A 14550-nucleotide genomic window follows, 5' to 3' on the forward strand; every position below is an offset into this window, starting at 1 on the left:
TTTATAATTTTTTTCTCTCTATGCACTTAGCTCTGTGTGACCAGACCCAGAGTTTATTTTGTCTTGAATAAGAACAAACTATGCCCCACCCCCACTAGTACAAATGAAAGCCCTACTTGTTCACTGATCATTCCACACAGACTTTATGGTAGCTCCTTAACAAACTGCAAATTGGGCTTCTCAGATCAGCATTTGACCCAAGGAAGAGACGGAATTCGGACATTTCTATCACAGGTAATGGCCATAGTTTAGTCTGATGGTGGTAAGAAAAATATCAAATCACTTGCAGCTTTTGTTGACCTTTCCCTGGTTCTGGGTCATGAGCAGATTGACTGCTGCTCTGCTTCACAGGTCAGAGTGGTGGGAGCAGCTTTCTGGAGGTCTGATCCAGGCTGAGCTCTGACACCAAGGACTTTTCCACTCATTAAAATAAAAGTCAGAAACTGCCCCTGCTATTAAAAACAAGAGAAAGGGAGTCTTCTTTTTCTTCGCTCTAATGACATGGCTTTAGTTTCTTATACAAGGAATGGTCTGCATACACAGCAGACCCTACTAATTAATTTGGGACAGAAAGGCTCCAGGCAGAAACTTCCAGCGTTCAAGTTATTACCTTGAAAGTATGCATTCCCACGCTATTCCTAAGTTCATAAGTAAGGACACGATCACATTGTCCAAAACGTGAATCCCCAGATGTTGGGAGCCACTGTGCTGGTTTCCCTGTATAGGCCTTTGTTTAAACTAACCTTCAGCTGTGTTCCTGTAAGGAGGATTCACTAGAAAATTCCATTTGTACAACTCACTGATATGGTTAGCGCTTGGCCTTCTGGCTTCAGTGCTCTTTCTTGTACCTTGATAAGCACATCTGGTAGCTGTAAGACCTTGCTGTAACTCCCTTTGTCAAATTGATACTGGTTCCTGTGAAATTATTCCTTTGATCTATGTTGTGAGATGACCCCTGCTTACCCTCAACTGTACAATTCTTGCCTTATACTATATAAGCCACCTCCTTCTCCAATAAAGTTGAGACCTTGATCAGAGTACTGTCTTGGTCTCCCTTCTCGTGTCTGGTTTGTCTCTCCATTCAGGTCTGCCCTCCTCATGTCCTAGTTGATTACCCCGCGGGCCGGGGCACCCAGATATGCTTGTGTAGCCACGCTTTGTGGTTCCCGCCAATCCCTTCTCCACTGTGAAGAAGAGTCCATGTGGTCAGGGGCCATACGATCTGTCAGCCCAACTTGATGGCTGGGTTCAAATAGGACAAAGATAGGTTGAAAGTTGAGAGCCTTGGATCTTCCTCAGCCACCAATAAAGAATGGCAGCTGCACTCTAGGCACTTGCCAAAGTTTCTAATTCCAAGTTCACTGTCAGTAAATATTTATCAATATGTCTCTGAAGAGAAACTCAGACTTGTTTAAAAATCCATGCAGTTCATCTGAGTTTGCAGATATGACAAAAGCCATCCCTGTGTTAAGCCAGGGTAGAAGACAACTCAGCATCTGAGCTGGGCCCTGTTGCCCACCCCCAAGCCACACCCACCCAAGTCCTAGTAGAACTGTACTTTAGGTTGTGCTTTAGTGAGACTCCACCATTTTTACAGAAAAACAAAACCCCTCTACTTGATGTTTAGGTTTCTTATACAAATTATTTATGACGCCATGTGTCATATGGCTCACAAATGGCAGGAATGGAGGTAATTGTGGTTTGCTGTTTCTGCTTTATTAGCAAATCCATTTTGTTGCATACTTCATTTCTATATTCCTTTCCCCTTGTGTCCTATTCACTCTTTGCAATATTTTACATATCCTGAAAATCTGCCTAAAATTCCTTCTAAATATATCCAGAGCCTACCTTTCAAGTCTTATAGGACTTGGCACTTAGAAAGTATGTGGTGGGGCCGGTGCTGTGGCATAGTGGGTAAAGCCACTGCCTGCAGTGCCTGCATCCCACATGGGCACTACTTCGAGTCCCAGCTGCTCCACTTCCAATCCAGCTCTCTGCTGTGGCCTGGGAAAGCAGTAGAAGATAGCCCAAGTTCTTGGGCCCCTGCACCCATGTGGGAGACCTGGAAGAAGCTCCTGGTTCCTGGCTTCGGATTGGCTCAGCTCTGGTGGTTGCAGCCAATTGGAGAGTGAATCAGCAGATGGAATACCTCTCTCTCTCTCTCTCTCTGTAACTCTTTCAAACAAAAAATAAATCTTTTTTTTTTTTTTTAAAAAAGAATGTTTGTGATAACTCTGTCTTAGTTACAGAAGTTTACATCCTCTGTTAATGATTTTGTGAAATAAGTTAAAGGAGCTTTCTGTATTTAATGCATTAGTGTTTCAGTTTTATAAATGAAGATTTTATTTTAAAAAATCAGTGGGAAAGAGTGTTTTTTTTTTTTTTTGTATGTCTGGATCCTTCAGGCAGTATGTCTGAATTAAGCTGAATATAGACAAATAAAGACAAAGAAAACTGCAAAAGAAAGGAAGGAAGGAAGGAAGAAGGAAGGAAGGAAGGAAAGAAGGAAGGAAGAAAGAAAATGTTATTTGTTGACTGAATTAAAAGTGGAGTATAAATAACTAAAATGAAATCATTAATTTCTCCCTCACTTGGGTCCCTCAACACTTACAGTTGTACTTCTCCTGGGTACACCTGGGTACACAAGAACAGGACTCTCCTCTCTTGCTCCATTACCCCGTCCTTGAGGACAAGGAGCATAGTGTCTACATCTTGCATACTTTGAGCAGAACAGTTCTCTACACACAGTGGGTGCTCAGTAAATGACCCCTGGCCTGAATGTGTGATCAAACTTTTCAGGAGTGAGAGGGTTACCTTCCCAGTACTGTTATTATCTAAAGCCAATAGCACGTGGTGTTCTCATTTTTATTTAACTAGCGTATTCACCTTGGGTCATGCTATGATGGTAGTGGTGATGACAGGCCCTGTTTTTTTTTTTTTTTTTTTTATCCTAGGCACCTGCCATAGATACCTGTTGTCCTTGCCTGCCCAGCATCTACTTCCCTGTCAACTACTAATGCCACCATGATTGTTCTTTGGAAATGAAAACTCCCCACTTTTGGTGCATGTGTCTGAGATGTGGTATAGACACATGAAGCTGGCCCAGCCAATCAGAGCATCCCATTCCAGTAATTTTAGCCCAAGGATGAATAATGGCCAAAGCTTGACCCAACAACTCAATTCTAGCACTTGTGTTGGAACAGTTGGACCCAGAAGATCTCTTTTTTCAGCTGGATTTACAAAGACAAGATATCAACCTGTTCTGTCAAAGTTACCCCATTGGAAAATCCTAATTAATGAAAAAACATTAAACATGTGCGAGCCAAGAGCTCAATACAAAGTGAGTCTTGATGACAGTGGACATTGGACAGAGCTGTGCTTGAACACTGGTTTGAATTAAATTTTCTGTCAGTGTCAGTGCAACGAAAAGGGTTCAAACCAGCACAAGATTCTGTTCTGATTATGGGGCCTCTTCCTGGATCAGCTGAAGCCTCAAAAGTCACAGAGGCCTTGTGCTGATGGAGCAACACTGGCACTGGGAACTAAAATCTTCGTGTGAACTCATCCGGATTCTATCATGGTTCAATTCAAAACTCCCAAGTCCTGGGGAAAGTGTAGCACACGAGGCTGGGCGAGAGAAGTTTTAGACACAGGTAAGGATGATGAGCTGGGCACTCAAAGGTTTTCGAGGAGGCAATGAGGACAGCGTTGCAGAGGGTATGGGCTTGATATTTATGGAACTGTGCTTTGGTAGGATGCCATCTACGTTTTGCAAGGCAAAGTAAGGTGAAGAGGAGACTGCTGAGGGCGAGGACGTTAACTGCAGGGAATGACAGGAATGTCTACGCATAGTCGTACTCCCTTTCATCTAGGTGTCTCCAGTGGTCCACCAGTAAATAACCCATTATGATTTGTGCAACACAAGCAACAATGCACATTTCCACTCAGACCCAGAGGAAAACAGGAAGAACGGGGGGGGGGCAGTTGTGGGAGTTCTTCACTGGAGGAAGGTGAAGTAATCCCTCCTAGGAACCCATCACGGAGATCTGTGAAGCCCACCTGTGATCCAGCACGGCTTCAGTCCACGAGAGCAGAAATTCTCTCTTCTTAGGGCACTTCTTTCTGGGTTCTCTACCCTCCGGGACTTATCCAAAGATCTCTGCGAGCTCCTGCAGGCGAGGTTTATGTTGAATGGGTTCCAGCAGTGAGGTCACCCTCGTGGGAAGCTTCCATATATGACATGCCTCTGCTGCGGCACCCAGGAGCTTTCCCAAGGCCCCTTCACTGGTGCTGTCCAAGAACAAGGCCTTGGCTGGATTCCCACACTGCCCGGGCAATGGAGTATTGTCCCTTTTGTCTAATTATAAGAGCAATACATGTCCTCTGTAGTATATGCGGAAATTTTAAAACCATTGAAGGGAAACAAAAGAGCAGTTAGACCATTAAGCCCATCATCTACAGGTACCTAATACACTATTAACATTTTTACTGTTTTTTTTTTTTTTTTTTAACAGGCAGAGTGGACAGTGAGACAGAGAGACAGAGAGAAAGGTCTTCCTTTTGCCGTTGGTTCACCCTCCAATGGCTGCCGTGGCTGGCACACCGCGCTGATCCGAAGGCAGGAGCCAGGTGCTTCTCCTGGTCTCCCATGGGGTGCAGGGCCCAAGCACTTGGGCCATCCTCCACTGCACTCCCGGGCCATAGCAGAGAGCTGGCCTGGAAGAGGGGCAACCGGAACAGAATCCGGCACCCCGACTGGGACTAGAACCTGGTGTGCCGGTGCTGCCAGGCGGAGGATTAGCCTATTGAGACGCAGCGCCGGCCTTACTGTTTTCTGATAGTTGTTCTGAATACACATATCTATGCATCTGTTAGGAAGGCAGTATTGCAGTGCAGTTATGAGTATGGGCTTGGAAGTCTGACACCACAGGTTTAGAGTTCTGCGGCCTTGAGCAATTTAAACTCCTTAAATCTTAATTTCTCCAACAATAAATTTGCTAATTCTTAATCTAGTCCTCAGCACCTAAGGTGTTTTAATTTACAGGCTTATAGTAAGAGACATATGGAAAAATAAAATTTATCACAGTATTCTCCTTCCATTTTTTAATGTTAGTTCATGCATTCTAGATTAATTTTAAATTAACTTTAAATTTACTTCTCAAGTAAAACCATGAGACTAAAATTTAAATTTTTGGATTAAAGAAGAATAAAGTGTACATCCTTCCTTCATGGGATATAGTGTGTCTTTCTTTCCATTTATTTTTTTCATGCTCCTCTGCAAATCTTGGTAGTTTTTTTTACATGAGCCTTGCACATTTCCTGTTAACTTTGTTCCAAGGTTTCATCTCTCAATTAATTATCTAGTCAACTGACTGATTAACAGATATAGATACAGAGATATAGATTCGGCTGGGCTGGGCCACAGTCTGGAGCCAGGAACTCAGTCCAGCTCTCCTGTTTGGGTGGTAGAAACTCAGTTACCTGAGCCACCACTGCCTCTCACAGGCTGCACTGGCAGGACGCTGAAATCAGGAGTCAGAGCTGGGAATCAAACCCAAGCCCTCCATTCAATAGGGGATGTGGACATCTGAATTCGCATCTTAACTAAGCCAAACACCTGCCGCAGTTACTTCACATTAAAAAAAAAAAAAAACAAACTTGGAAAAAGATTTATTTATTTATTTGAAGGCAGAGTTACAGAAAGGCAGAGAGAGAGAGAGAGAGAGAGAGGATATCTTCTATCTGCTGGTTCATTCCCCAGATTGCCGCAACGGCCGGAGCTGCGCCAATCCAAAGCCAGGAGCTTCTTCTGGGTCTCCCACATGGGTGCAGGGGCCCAGGGACTTGGGCCATCTTCTACTGCTTTTCCAGGCCATAGCAGAGAGCTGGAGTGGAAGTGGAGCAGCCAGGTCTCAAACCAGTGCCCATATGGGATGCCAGCACTGCAGGTGACAGCCTTACCTGCTACATCACAGCATTGGCCCCATAAATAAATCTTTTAAAATAGTTACATTAGTAAACTTTGTTGTTTGTTACAATAACCAAATGTCAGGGGCTGACATCATGGCTCAGCAGCTTGTGATACCAGCATCCGTATCAGCATCGCAACTCCAGTCCTAGCTGCTGTGTTTCTGATCCAGCTCCCTGGTAATGCACCTGGGAAGGCAGCAGATGATGGCCCAAGTGCTTGGGCCCTGGCCACCCATGTGGGAGACCCATATGGAGTTCCTGGCTACAGGTTTGGGCTTGATCCAGTGGATGAAAGATTCTTTCTCTCTGATGCCTTTCAAATAAATAAATATGTTAAAATAAATGGCACAAGAATTCTATCTGTTCCTTGAAAGTTTAAAAGAAATTGAAGAGTTAAAATTGTATATGTGCGGGTGTAAAAAGTTAAGCTTAAGCTTACAGGTTTAAACCTTCCTGGTACAGCTGTAAAAATAAGACAGAGTGAAGTAGCACCTTGACAGTAGGGACTCCATTTTGGAGCACTTGAGACTCCATTCTGCGACAGCACCCCCCACCGTGAGACTCTGGTCTGAAACTATGATCTCAAATAGTCGGACAATAGCAGTGCACTACATCACCCTTGGCAGAGCACAGAAAACCCCCTAGCATGATGGCTCAAGCTTAAAAGTAGAAAGGTTACACCTGGGTTACCTGGGCTAATAATGAAGATGTGATTTGTCTGTGTCTTACATTAATGTCAAGTCCTAATTGCTGATTGTAATATTGTAACTGGTATTGTCAAGATTATGATAAATATTAATTTCACTTAGGTTTTAGGTTATGTTGACCCCAGTAACCATATACTCTCTTTTGATTTTATGTACTCTCTTTTGATTTTAGCAACTGTGTATAGCAACCGTGCATAGCAACCATGTATTCCCCCCTTCCCGGTTTTGCGGTTTTTGCCTTTATAAACCCTAACCTTTGGTTATTCGGGGCTGCTCTGTTCATGTATGATCAGACAGCCCCAGCATGCTGGATAATCAATAAAGCTTCCCCTTGCTGTTTGCATAAGAGATGTCTCTTGGTGACGTTTTTCGGGCAGTCGACTCTAACAAAATTCGCTCATGAAAGCATGTGGAGGGGCAGATGCTTGGCCTAGGAGTTATGGTATGCAGAGTACGTGGGTTTGATACCTAGCTCTAGCTCCTCACTCTAGCTTCTTGAAAATGCATATCCCGGGAGGCAGTGGCGATGGCTCAGGGAATTGGGTCCCTGCCACATATGTATATGGAGACTTGGATTGCATTCCTAGCTCCCAGCTCCAATTCTGGCCCAGCCTAGGCTGTGGTGGGCATTTGCACAGTGACCCAGCAAATGGAGGAGCTCTCTTTCTTCATCTCTCTGCTTCTCAAACGTATTAGTGACATTATAATAAAAGCATATAATGATTGCACACTTTCTTCTGTTTCTTCATTGATTATTTCTGGGAAATCTCCCACTTGTTGAGTTTGGTGTCACTCTCATACACAATTAGATCATTCACTTGTCTTATCCCTTTGCTCGTTTCTAATTTTGGACAAATGTTTCTTTTTCTTCTCTGGCTACTTTACTGCTTTTTTAAAGAATGACACCATAAATTTATCTACCTATTTTTCCATTTTCAAATTAGTTTCTGCTTTAATATTTACTTCTTTCCTCATACTTTTCCTGGTATTTTTTTTTCTAATTTGAGTCCAGTGTTTAAAACATGTTTTTTTTTTTTTTAATTGTATTTACTTAGAAGCATCCAGAATGTCAACAAAATGGCTGCAACTTTTTTTTTTTTGCAGTTACAAAGTGGTATTCAGTTAACAGAACCACAATGATTTCATACAAGCTACATCAGAGACAGCTGAAGATGAAAAACGCCCACCCCCATACATAACTGATTTGTGTGTGCACCAACAAGAACCTGCTGTAAATTTCCACACTAATTTACAACCCCCACTCCTAGGCCCCCACCCCCAGTGTGCCAGGCCAGGTTAGTGGCTGCTGAAAATCCCACCGGGATGGGGCTCTCCAAAGACACACTGGCTAGTGTGCTTACTCTACAGAAAGACACTGTACAGTCTGTAAACAAATCTGATGCTGCCCAACAGTTCAACTTAGTTCTGTAAAAAGAGTGAGTAGTGTATGGGGGGTTGAAGGCTTCACAGACAAGGAAAAATCTGTGCCGGAATCAGATTAGCCATCATCATCATCTTCCTCCTCCTCCTCCTCTTTCTTCTTGCTCTTTCCAGCCTTGGTGGCTCCTGTGTCTGCTGCGCCAGGCTTTCCTGAGGCTCTGGATGCAGCGACTCCCTTCGCACGCTTGTACCCCAGCGTAGCCGCCTCCTTCCAGCAGGCTGCTTGTCACCTGCAGCAGTGCCATTCCGCCCTGCTCCCAGGTTCCTTGCAATGTCACCAAAGGATAGGCCGGGGTGCTGTCTTTTGATTTGGGGGCGATACTCAGAACAGAACAAGAAGAAGGCTGAAGGAGGTCTCCTGGGTGCACTGGGATCCTTGGACTTCTTTTTGTTTCCCTTCAGGAGGGACCGAGGTCTTCACTTCTCTCTCTTAGTGAGCCTCGTCTGCCTTTGCCAGGTCTTCACACGTCCCCTTCTCTTTAGCAGACGTGGTCTCTGCCTCTCTGAGCACTTCTTAGAAAACGCTGAGAAGTGGGTGGGAGCCTCTGGGTGCTGCTTCTTAGGCTCCTCCCAGCAAGTCTGCACAAAGAATGCACATGATGACATTCTGCCGCTTGGCGTCTTAGGGTCCCTGTGCCCATGGTTAGTTATTTTTCCTCGGTGAGGCACAAAGTTGCTCAGTGCCCATCTGGCTCTCACTTGTCCCAGCGCTGTCCCCTGTGGAGCTCAATGTATTGCAATGGCTGTGAGAGCAGGAGCCAGACACGGCCTCTGTTAATCCATATTTTTCATTCTTTGTTGTTAATTAAAGCATTTATACTTCTTAATTTCCTTCTGTACAATTTTTAGAAATTCCAGAGGTTTTAATTTGTGATGCTGCATCATAATTCATCTCTAAATAAAAGGTAACTGGCTGTTCATGAAGGTATGTCAAAAAGTTCATGGAAAAAATGAACTTAAAAGATCATTTTTTTGGTGCAAAAAAAATTTGATATGCATGCATAGTTCCAATAGTATACATTTCTTCTTTTTTTTTTTTTTTTTTTTTTTTGACAGGCAGAGTTAGACAGTGAGAGAGTAAGAGACAGAGAGAAAGGTCTTCCTTCTGTTGGTTCACCCCCAAATGGTCACTACAGCCGGCACGCTGCGCCAATCCCAAGCCAGGAGCCAGGTGCTTCCTCCTGGTCTGCCATACGGGTGCAGGGTCCAAGCACTTGGGCAATCCTCCACTGCCTTCCTGGGCCACAGCAGAGAGCTGGACTGGAAGAGGAGCAACGGGGACAGAATCCGGTGCCCCGACTGGGACTAGAACCCAGGGTGCCAGTGCCACTGGTGGAGGATTAGCCTAGTGAGCCGTGGCACCAGCTTTTTTTTTTTTTTTTTTTTAAGATTTTATCTATTTATTTGAGAGGCAGAGTTGCGGAGAGAAGGAGAGACAGAGAGAGGTCTTTCATCCGGTGGTTCACTTCCCAAATGGCTGCAATGGCTGGAGCTGGATCCAAACCCAGGAGCCAGGAGTTTTCTCCAGGTCTCCCACATGGGTGCAGGGGCCCAAGGACTTGGGCCATCTTCCACTGTCTTCCCAGGCCACAGCAGAGAGCTGGACCAGAAGTGCAACAGCTGGGACTTGAACAAATGTCCACACAGGATGCTGACACTGCAGGTGGTGGCCCCACCCGCCACGCCACAGCGCCAACCCCCCAATAACACACATTTCTATAAGCTTTTCCGAAGACCCCTCACATGCAGTTTTTGTTGTTACGTGCTTCATTTTACCTTCCAAGAGGTAATCTTCCATGATGAACTTGTTAATTTTTAAGTTGCACAATCTTTAAATCATTATTCAAAACATGTACACATTGATTTCTGTTGCCAAAAAAGCTGCCTCACCATTTACCAGCTGGCTGACTTCGGCCATGTCTGTGCATTCATCCATGTCTCAATGTGTGTCAGGCAATATTCTGGACCTGACAGTACATGGTGAACAAGACAAAGTTGCTGTTCCCAAGGAGAATCCTTTGGATACACACACTAGAAATGAACAAACAGGATGATTTTGGCTAGTGATGGTGCCAGGCAGACAGTAAAGGTGATATGACAGTGACAGGGTTGTCAGGAGAGGCCTCTGCTAATGGCCCAATCCCATGGATTTATCTTGGGACTTAGCCCAGGAAACTCTTCTGAGCCATTTGGTGTCTCTGACCTTCTGTAACTCGTCGCCTTCCTTGGTTTCTGCGTAAGATGGTGGTGCCCCATCTTTTGGTCTCTTCCTGTCTCTCTGCCCTGCCCATTTCAGCCTTCTTTGCAGGCACATCTCCTTCCGGCCACCCCTCAGAGGAGCCTGTGATGCAGATCCGCCATCTGTCCTGGCAGCTAGAACTCAAGCCTAACACGATGATGAGTCAAGGGTTGGATGGCTTCTCACAGGTAGGGGTAAAGCATCTGAAGCCTTGGAGCACCCATCCAGCTGGTTTCCTAACATGATTCAACACCAAGGACATAATTTCAAGGAAATGCTATGCAGTAAGGAGGTGCTAAATGGAGTGAAAGGCACTTAACACCAGGCATAAAGTAAACATGGTCCCAACCATAACAGAATGTACACGAGCATTCAGAGATGTGACTCACACAGGATGATAAGAAAACGCTGCAAAACAGCAAAAACAAACAAACAAGAAACAGAAAACTGTGGGAAAGTGGCTATAAATGTCACTGGAATTGCAGGAAAGGAGCCCTCAGAGTTAATATGTCAGTGAGAGAAGGAAATAAAGGAGATAGAACTTAAACCAAGTCCCAAAGGAAGCAGATCTGAACACTTCAGGACACAAGAGCCCAGGGTTGGGCAGGGCCACAGGCTGGGTGCTGGGCCTAACAGGTTCAGTGGGTGATTCCAGGTGCACTTGATAAGCTTAAGATCCCACTTCTAACCTCAAGTAGGCTAAGATTAAATAAAAATCGAACCTTGGATTAAAGGGTAAAGACTTCAGCAAAGAGGATCAAAGTTATTTTTCTCTTCAAAAAAGTAGTTGGAACAGCAAAAGTGGAAGGCTCAAACAACAGTGAGGTGGAGGGGCCGGTGTTGTGCCATAGTGGGCTAAGCTGCATTCTGTAATGCTGGCATCCTGCATGAATGCCATTTCGAGTCCAGCTGCTCCATTTCTGAGCCCACTTCTGACCCAGCTCCCTGCTAATGTACCAAGGAAAGCTGCAGGAGATGGTCCAAGTGCTTGGGCACCTGCCACTCAAGTGGGAGACCCAGATGGTCTTCCAGTCCTAGTCCAGCCCCAGCCATTGTGGCCATTTGAAGAGTGCTCTGTAACTCTACCTTTAAAATAAATTAAAAAAAGAGTGAGGTGGAGCCAAAGCGAAAAAAGGCATGGTGTTATCTTGTTAGGTCCTGGCTGTGCTCTGGGTCTTAGCGACAATGCATAGAGACTTGGAATGGTTCTTGTTGCTCTTCAGGGCCCGTTTTCAGCTCAGAACATTAGGGGATATCAGACAGAGATTTGGAGCTGAGGTCCAACTAGCAACACAAAGGTGGGACAAGGGCTCAGTAGCTGGAAGCAACAGTTCCTCAACTTGAACATTTCAAGAGATACAAATAACAAATCACAGGGCCAGTACTGTGGCATAACAGGTAAGGCTGCTGCCTGCAACAAGGGCATCCCATTTGGTGCCGGTTTGAGTCCTGTCTGCTCCACTTCTGAACAGTGCCCTGCTAACGTGCCTGGGAAAACAACAGAGGATGGCCCAAGTGCTTGGGCCTGGCACCCTCATGGGAGACCCAGAGGAATCTCCTGGCTCCAGACAGGCCCAGCTCTAGCCATTGCCACAATTCGAGGAGTGAAACAGCAGATGGAAGATCTCTCTTGGTCTCTGCCTCCTTCCCTCTCTATAACTCTGCCTTTCAAATAAATAAATAAATCTTTAAAAAAATAACATCTTTCAAAGTTCCCAGGCTTAATTTGCATATGAATGCCATTCTATCCTTATTTGAGGTAGATTTATTAGACCCATCCCATTTTTAAGATTTTTATAGAAGTTTGCAAAGTTAAGTGACTTGCTGGTGAATGAGCAGCTGAGCCTAGCAATAAAGACTTAAAAAAAACCCTTTTATTGGTTGATTTATTTGAAATGCACAAAGAGAAAAAGAGAGATCTTCTATTTCCACCTGTTGGTTCACTCCCCAAATGCCTATAACAGCCAAGGTTGGGCCAGACCAGTCAGGAGCTTGAAACTCCATCTGAGTCTCCTATGTGGGTAGAGGGTACCCAATTGCTTGAGTCACCAGCTACTACCTCCAGGGTGTGCATTAGCAGAAAACTGGAATTGGGAGCAGAGCCAGACTCAGAGCCAGGCCATCCGATGGGATGTAGGCATAGCAAGCAGCCTCTTAGCAGCTGTGCCAAATGACCACTGCCAGCAAAGTGTTAAATATTCTATCTGGCACTTCCTCTAGTGACGATAACCTTCCAATGATCCAAATCTGAACAGACCTTCTCAGTGCCCCCATACTCAGCTCCTCATAAGAGAGCAGCCTTGACTTAGCAGTCCCACTCTGACTCATGTGCTTGAACAATTCTGGGACAAACTGGCCCCCAACCGAGGGTGGGTTAAAACTCCAGGAAGTACAATACCAAAACCTGACAAACTATTTCCTAGGAAACGATATCTGGTCGGGTCCTAAAACTGCCTTCTCCAAATCCACTTGAAAGATACCAAAAGTTGTCTGAGATTCTTCATTACTACCCTCATTAAAACATTGTTCTCAGTGGTCTCCATTCCTCCCAATTCCTCCATGAAACATTTCTCCTTCCACTGGGGTAGCTGAAACCCATAAGCAGCCATCTGTGGTCAAAGAGGGATTGGCACTTAGGGTTTTAGATTCTATGGCACTAACAGGAAGTTGAAACTTGCCTCTCAAACAAGAAATATCTACCAAGATGCTGGCCCCACCAGGGAGTGCCTTTTAAGATGTCTGGTGCCCAAGAGAACATTTATAAAGGCCTAAGAAGTTCTTCTTCCTCAATGGCCCCCTGTAAGCAGAATGTGAAAGGGACCATTGGACAACCCCAGCCCACCCTGACCTCCAGTAGCTCCTCCATGGTCTCTCTGCCATCTGGCCAGTGGCACTGGAGGTTGACTGGAATACACAAAGACATTGCCTCTGTCTCCTTCCTTGGCCTAAGCGTGGTACTGTGCATCCTGAAGAGTGAAAACCCTCCTGGCATGTGAGGTATGGGAGCCCAGGAGTCAGTTTCTTTAGCGAAAAGGTCTACCCTTTCAATAGAACCTGCTTTCCCCAGGTTTCATGGTTTTATTCACAGTCTTCTTTTTCTTACTACTCTAGTTCCTTCTCTGTCCCAGCAGCCTGTCCAGTCTTCCTGCTTGCCTAGTGGGCTGGCTCAATATCATGTCTTTCCCACAAAGGTAGGGAAAAGAGGGAAAGAGACACTGAAAGAACCCTGGGGTGCCTTTGTGGCTATATGGTAGCAGGTGCAAGGATGTAGTCTAGGCTGATTCCTTGTATCCATCTAGCCACTACAACATCATATGCTCAAGGGCACTTTGGTCTCAGTCAGTGATGACTAGGGTTGAAATGTGTGACACATCCAGTTCACTTTGGTGGAAGAGACATTTGCTGAGTGTCTCTGATATGCAGAGATTGACAAGAGAGCTTGCAAATCTTAGGTACAAATGCTTGGTGCTGTGGTTTTCTTCCTTTTTCCCTTCCTTCCTTCCTTCCTTCCTTCCTTCCTTCCTTCCTCCCTCCCTCCCTCCCTCCCTCCCTCCCTCCCTCCCTCCCTCCCTCCCTCCCTCCCTCCCTCCCTCCCTCCCTCCCTCCCTCCCTCCCTCCCTCCCTCCCTCCCTCCCTCCCTCCCTCCCTCCCTCCCTCCCTCCCTCCCTCCCTCCCTCCTTTCTTTCTTTCTTTCTTTCTTTCTTTCTTTCTTTCTTTCTTTCTTTCTTTCTTTCTTTTTTTTTTTTTTTTGACAGACAGAGAGAAAGGACTTCCTTCCATTGGCTCACCCCCCAAATGGCCACCACGGCCAGTGTGCTGTGCTGATCCGAAGCCAGGAGCCAGGTGCTTCCTCCTGATCTGCAGGGTCCAAGCACTTGGGCCATCCTCCACTGCCTTCCTGGGTCACAGCAGAGAGCTGGACTGGAAGAGGAGCAACCGGGACAGAATTTGGCACCCTAACCGGGATTAGAACCTGGGGTGCCAGCGCCACAGGCGGAGGATTAGCCAAGTGAGCTGCGGTGCTGGCCAAATGTGGGCATTTTTGGGACTGCTGAGGGCAGGGTGGGACAGCCAGGCTGCCTCTGGGCCACCGCATGGAAAGGGGCATTCTTCCTCTTGCCCAAACCCAGATGGTCTCCCATTTCAACCTATGCCAAGAACTGCAGGAATTTCCCATATCTTGGAAATTAAGAG

The sequence above is a fragment of the Oryctolagus cuniculus genome, chromosome 2, assembly GCF_051225735.1.
Source record: "Oryctolagus cuniculus isolate XC-2025 breed Fujian yellow rabbit chromosome 2, ASM5122573v1, whole genome shotgun sequence".
Taxonomy (NCBI): domain Eukaryota; kingdom Metazoa; phylum Chordata; class Mammalia; order Lagomorpha; family Leporidae; genus Oryctolagus; species Oryctolagus cuniculus.